Here is a 5,873-nt window from a genome sequence, read left to right as displayed (position 1 = left end):
AAAATACTGAGATACTTCCAGAGCACCTGAGTGGCTCAGTTGATTAAGCATCCAACTTCAGCTTAGGTCATGATCTTGCGGTTCACGGGTTTGAGCCCCACATCCGGCTCTGTGCTGAAGGCTCAGAGCCTGGAGCCTGCTTTGGATTCTGTGTCTCTCTCTCTCTCTGTCCCTCCCCTGTTCGCACTCTGTCTCTCTCTCTCTCTCTTTCAAAATTAAAAAAAAACATTAAAAGTAAGTAAATAAATAAGTAAATAAAATAAAATAAAATAATTACTGAGATACTGCCAAAGGTGTTCTTACAGGGAAATTTATATCAGTAAATGCTTATATTAGAAAATAAAACAGGGGCGCCTGGGTGGCGCAGTCGGTTAAGCGTCCGACTTCAGCCAGGTCACGATCTTGCGGTCCGGGAGTTCGAGCCCTGCGTCAGGCTCTGGGCTGATGGCTTGGAGCCTGTTTCCGATTCTGTGTCTCCCTCTCTCTCTGCCCCTCCCCCGTTCATGCTCTGTCTCTCTCTGTCCCAAAAATAAATAAAAAACGTTGAAAAAAACTTTTAAATAAAAAAGAAAATAAAGCAAATTTCAAATCAATAATCTAAACTTCATCTTTAAGAAACTAGAAAAATAAATGTAAAATAAGCCTAAAACAAGCAGAAGGAACCAAATAATGAAAGTAAGAACAGATATCAGTGAAATGGAAACCAGAAGAAAATAAATGAAAACAAAAGCTGATTTTCTTAAAACATCAAGAAAATGATCAATCCTCTAACAAGACTGACAAAAAAAAAAAAATAAGACAAAATTACCAATATGAGGATTCAGATACCAAAAGAATAAAAAAGTTCTACTATAAACAACTTTGGTACCACAACTACTAAAACTTCCTCAAGATGAAATAGATAATATGAATAATTCTATAACTATTAAAGAAATTACATTTTAGTAAGTCTCCCCCCACCCCCCAAAAAATCTTCAGGCCCCGATGATTTCACTGGAGAATTCTATGAAACATGTAAAAAAGAAATAATAACAATTTTATGCAACGTCCTGCAGAAGAGGAAGGAACACTTCCCAGCTAATTTTATGGGGTCAGCATTTATCCTGATTCAAAAATAAGACAAAAACAGTACAGAGGGAAAAAGAGAAAAAGAGACAGAGAGAGAGAGAGAGAGAGAGAGAGAGAGAATTGCAGACCAAAATCCTGCATGAACATATATGCAAACATCCTTAAAATAATAGCAGCAAATCAAAATCCAGCAATATACAAAAAGATCACACCATGACTCATTGGTGTTTATCCTAGGAATGCAACATTAGTTTAATATTCAAAAAACAAAGTCATCCACCATATTAAAGAAGAAAAGACACAGGATTATATTAACTGATGCAGAAGAATCATTTCGTAAAATTAAACATCCAGTCATGTAAAAATTCAAAGGAAACTAGGAAGAGAATTTGCTCAGCTAGATAAAGGACACACACAAAACCCTAAAGACATCATGCTACTTAATAGTAAAAGACTGAATGCTTTTTCTGTAAGGTTGAACACAAGGCAAGAAAGCACACTCTCACTTCACCTATTCAACACTGTAATGGAAGTCCCTGCCAGTGAAATAAGGCAAGAAAAATAGCTATTCAGATTGCAGACAAAAAGTAGTACTGTCTCTATCTACAAAAACCATGATTGTTTATGTAGAATATCCCAACTTCTAGTACTAACAAATTGGTAGTGAGATCAGCACATACTGATCAATTGCACTTCTATTCACTGGCAATAAACAACTGAAAACTGAATTAAACTATATACATATATAAAATTGTGATTTTATTATGATATATATACTTTTAAATAGTTCCAAAAATTGACACAAAGGTATAAATCTAACAAAACATGTATAAGTTCTTTATGTCAAAACTAAAAAGTAATGACTGAAAAAAATCAAAGGAAACCAAAATATTTGGAGACATATTATATTCATGGATTTCAAGACTCAACATAGTTAAAATATCAGTGCTTCCCAAATTGACCTGTGTGTTGAATATAATTTCAATCAAAATCCCAGCTGGATTATTTCTTGCAGTTATAGACAAGCTTATTCTAAAATATATATTTAATGACAAAGAAACTAGAATAGCTGAGACAATTCTGGGAGAGAGTTGGAAGATTCATACTTCCCAGTTTTAAGATTTACAATAAATCTTCAGTGATCAAATCGCTGTGATGCTAGTGGTAGGATAGACACATAGGTCAATGAAACTGAATAGAAAACCCAGAAATAGACCCACACAAATATGCCAATTAATTCTGACAAAAGTGCTAAAGCAATTCAATGGAGAAAGTATAGCCTTCCAACAAATGGTATTCGGATATGCATCCATATGCAATAAAATGGATCTCAACCTAACTTTCACACCTTCCACAAAAATTAACTCAAGATGGATCACAGATTTAAATGTAAAATATTAATGGGGCGCCTGGGTGGCTCAGTCAGTTAAGCGTCCAACTTCGGCTCAGGTCATGATCTCATAGTGTGTGGGTTCGAGCCCCGCATCGGGCTCTGTGCTGACAGCTCAGAGGCTGGAGCCTGCTTCAGATTCTGTGTCTCCTTCTTTCTCTGCCCCTCCTTCACTCGTGCTCTGTCTCTCAAAAATGAATAAACATTTAACAAAATGTTTAAAAAATAAATGTTTTAAAAATACATATGTGGAAAATTGTGTAAGTAAATTAACTCCCCTCTGCAGGGGAAGATGTCCCCAAATAATCAAATACCTGTCCTCTCTCAAGCAACTTCAGATAATCTTTAAAAAGAACTTTAAGAATGGAGAGCCACACTGGCAGTGTGGAGCCTGCTCGGGACTCTCTCTGTCTCCCTCTCTCTCTGCCCCTCCTCTGCTTGCATGCTCTCTTTCTGTCTCAAAATCAAAAAATATTAAAAAAGAACACTAAGAAATGGCTTTATGCTATATTTCCCCCCCAAGCTCCTAAATATATTAATAATATTTTCTAGGCAAGTTACCTTTTAGAATGTTATAATCTATGCATTAAGTTCTTCTCTATTCACATTATTATTTCTTTCCAATCAAGGTGTTATTAAGCAGCAAATAACATTTGAAAGACATACTTAAAAGTAAACTAATATGTTGGAAAACTAATTACTACCCAAGGTGTCTAGTTTCCCTATGTCATAAGCATTGTGTGTGAATATGATACAGGAATTCGGTCAACCTCAGTCAAAATGACATTGCCTCTGTCTAAGGGCGACTTAAAACATCACCCAGAATAGTAATTCAGTGTGGCAACTTTTAAGTGAAATCACTTCCTGTCTGCTTACCATTGCTATTTGTTAGTACTCAATTATATGTATGGACTAAGTTCATGATGATGACACATACCAGATAGTAATGATTTTTTAATACGACAAAGGTAGCACTTTTCAAACCTATGACCTGGAAGTGAGAGACTTTAAATTCCATTAATGATTTCTTGAGACAGCAGCCACCCCACTGTGACGTCCAGGGAAAGGTGTGCATCTGTTGTTAATATATTATCTTAATGTTCCAGCCGTCTGCCCAAATAAAAACCAGGATCAGGAGGTATTAAAATAAGTGTCCTTTCAGAAAGGGAGCTAGATTAGGATGTAAAATTACAGAGCCCTTTTCTAAGATTCAATAACTAGCAGAGTAAAATCTTTTCTTGCGCTATAGTTACATTTTGGCTTTCTTACTAATATTTCTCGGTAGAGGACCACATATCTGAAAGCTACTGGCATAAACAGGAAAACACTAAACCCTTGAGCTATGTTCCTAGATCATGTTTGATGGTGTATTGGGTTCAATAAGCCACACAGCAACAAGCAATCTGCCATTTGCTATTGTCCTTGATATGTAACCTGATCTGAGCAAAGTGACAGCACATCTGATAAAACTTTTGTGGTATGGACATTTGTCTCACCTCTGCAGCCCAGAGTCTATATATAATGGCCTATGCTCCATTTTAGGAATATATTCTCATATTCCTGAAATCCCAAAACAGGTTGGATTTGTTTTGTTTTCAAACACCTTGGTTGAATATTCTGTTCTTGGAATGCAGGGCTCTTCCTTTTGGGCTTGGTAATTGGGAAACAAAGCTCTAGCAGTGTCCTTCCACGCTTGCTATTGTCTTTACCTGCCTCAGACATAATTTATATCCACAGACATGACTCTAAGTGCACCCCTGGTTGGCTTACACATCTGAACATTATCTCTGGCAAAACTTGTAGTGCTCTAAAAATTGCCTTCACCCTCCAGATTCATCAGCCATGTCAAAATGAGATGTAAAAAGGAAAGAGAAAGGATGATCAGAAACCAGCTCCACATTTGAACAAATGTTAAGGTTTCTTCAGACCCAATAATTTATAAGGATATGGGACTAAAAGGAAGTACTGTCAAAAATTCTTACTCTTCCTGAACAGGGATGCTTTCTGTGCTCTGTTCAGAGCATATGACACACTGAACTCTGACCTCACATAAGTCCTGTAGAGACTAATTTACCAATTGACTTAGTCTACTTGCTAGTCCCGGCACATCTATGCTTTCTACATCTCACAGTATAAAAGAGGCTAACAATTTGTAGATTATAAGCTTACACATGGTCTACATCTGAAAATGTGTCACATATTAAATAAGTATTAACACCTGGCCCCTGTCCTCTAGATGTTAGTATTAAAATTGAGAAGGCATTGCTTCTCAGCCTTTTGGCAAAGATAAAGTGTAGTATCTGTTCTTATCACTTTAAAATTGAGAAGGCATACATAGAAAAATGAAGACACAGTATAAAAAGAGGAATATAAACATATGTTCACAGAGAATGAAAGCCCAAGAGAATGACTCAGGGCAGTCAAGAAAATATAGCAGGCTATGACACAGAACACAGAGTCAAATCAAATAGAGAAATAGATAAAAGACATTACAACTCCAAATTCCTCATCCTATTAGATGCTTACAGTTAGTTGATGCACTTATTTTTTTCAATGGGTTCTTTATCTAATATTCCTTCTGTTCATGTCATTAATGGTCCTTTAGAACATTAGGAATAGAAATACTAACAGAAGAAAGAAAAAGAAAGAAAGAAAGAAAGAAAGAAAGAAAGAAAGAAAGAAAGAAAGAAAGAAAAGAAAGAAAAGACAAAAAAAGAAAGAAAGAAAGAAAGAAAGAAAGAAAGAAAGAAATCTAAATGCATAGATTATAAGGAAAGAAAGAAAGAAAGAAAGAAAGAGAAAAAAAGAAAAAAGAAAGAAAGAAAAAACCAAAAAAAAACCCCAAAAAACCCCAAAACACCTATTCCTGAAAAAGATCAGCAGTGGTGTAGCTCTGGGGTGCTTTCTGAACAGTATTGCCTGTTCTCACTCTAGAAGTATATTATACATATATCAATTTAAGTACTAATGGATATTTAGAGCACACTCAGTGTCAGGCATGGTTCTAAACATTTGACATATACTGTATTTCATTGGTCTTAAGATGCATATTTTTTGGTCACATTTGAACAACCTCTGAAATTGGAATAGGCCTTACACATGATGGAATATAATAATTTAATTGGCAGCATTTTCTCTTTCTTGTTGGTATGTAAAATAATGCTGCAGCTTTAAATCAATAACATCTTTGCACTGATGAAATATAGTCATAATTCTAACATCAGTGTAAGTATCTACACAATCCCATGTAAAATTCCCATTTTACAGAGAAGTTAATACACTCGCCTGGTTTCACACAAGAAATAAACATGAGAGCCAGTTTTCAAACCAGAAAGTATGGATTCCAGTTTTGTGCTCTCAGCCACTCTCCATAGTACTTCTCAAATAAAACAACAACAACAACAACAACAACAAC

The 5,873-nt window shown here is 35.5% G+C and overlaps 1 pseudogene; it reads left to right on the top strand.

Annotated features, from left to right (window-relative positions):
• The first annotated feature begins 4,719 nt into the window (after positions 1-4,719).
• Positions 4,720-4,815, top strand: LOC113596163 (uncharacterized; annotated as a pseudogene).
• The last annotated feature ends 1,058 nt before the right edge of the window (positions 4,816-5,873 follow it).

This window comes from Acinonyx jubatus, chromosome D4 (assembly GCF_027475565.1).
Source record: "Acinonyx jubatus isolate Ajub_Pintada_27869175 chromosome D4, VMU_Ajub_asm_v1.0, whole genome shotgun sequence".
Classification (NCBI taxonomy): domain Eukaryota; kingdom Metazoa; phylum Chordata; class Mammalia; order Carnivora; family Felidae; genus Acinonyx; species Acinonyx jubatus.
The sequence above is the reverse complement of the archived record's forward strand: the minus strand, read 5'-3'. Positions and strand labels throughout refer to the sequence as shown.